Source organism: Penaeus monodon, chromosome 33 (genome assembly GCF_015228065.2).
Source record: "Penaeus monodon isolate SGIC_2016 chromosome 33, NSTDA_Pmon_1, whole genome shotgun sequence".
Lineage (NCBI taxonomy): Eukaryota > Metazoa > Arthropoda > Malacostraca > Decapoda > Penaeidae > Penaeus > Penaeus monodon.
This window is the reverse complement of record NC_051418.1, coordinates 35,500,745-35,501,130: the sequence shown is the minus strand read 5'-3', so window position 1 is coordinate 35,501,130 and position 386 is coordinate 35,500,745. Positions and strand designations below refer to the sequence as shown.

The window sequence follows — 386 nt, the reverse complement described above, 5'->3', positions numbered from 1 at the left end:
AAAAAAAGCTAAAATACAGGACACATGTATATGAAAGCAACTAAACCCAATACAAGGATGTATAAATGATTTTTAAAAAAGGGCTGTTATTAGACTATACCGGGATTTTTAAAGTGAGTATTAGAAATGATTTTAAATTTAATATAAAGAATTTTTTTACTAAAAAGTACAGTAAATACAATCTAGGAAGCTTTTTGTCTTAAAAGAAAATTTTGTAACCATAAAATTTACTTGGGGCCCAATAAGGTAAAGATCTCAGCGCCCATTAGCGGGGAAAAATTTTTTGGGGTTGAGGATTTGTCACATGTTCCTATTGCTTGTTTGTTGGTATTTTCCCTTATTCACCCTAGATCCAGGTTATACAAAGTATATGTGAATTTTACTTT

The 386-nt window shown here is 29.8% G+C and overlaps 1 pseudogene; it reads right to left on the bottom strand.

The window, feature by feature from the left end:
• The window catches only part of LOC119594351, a 26,883-nt pseudogene that overhangs the window by 25,222 nt on the left and 1,275 nt on the right, over positions 1-386 (bottom strand).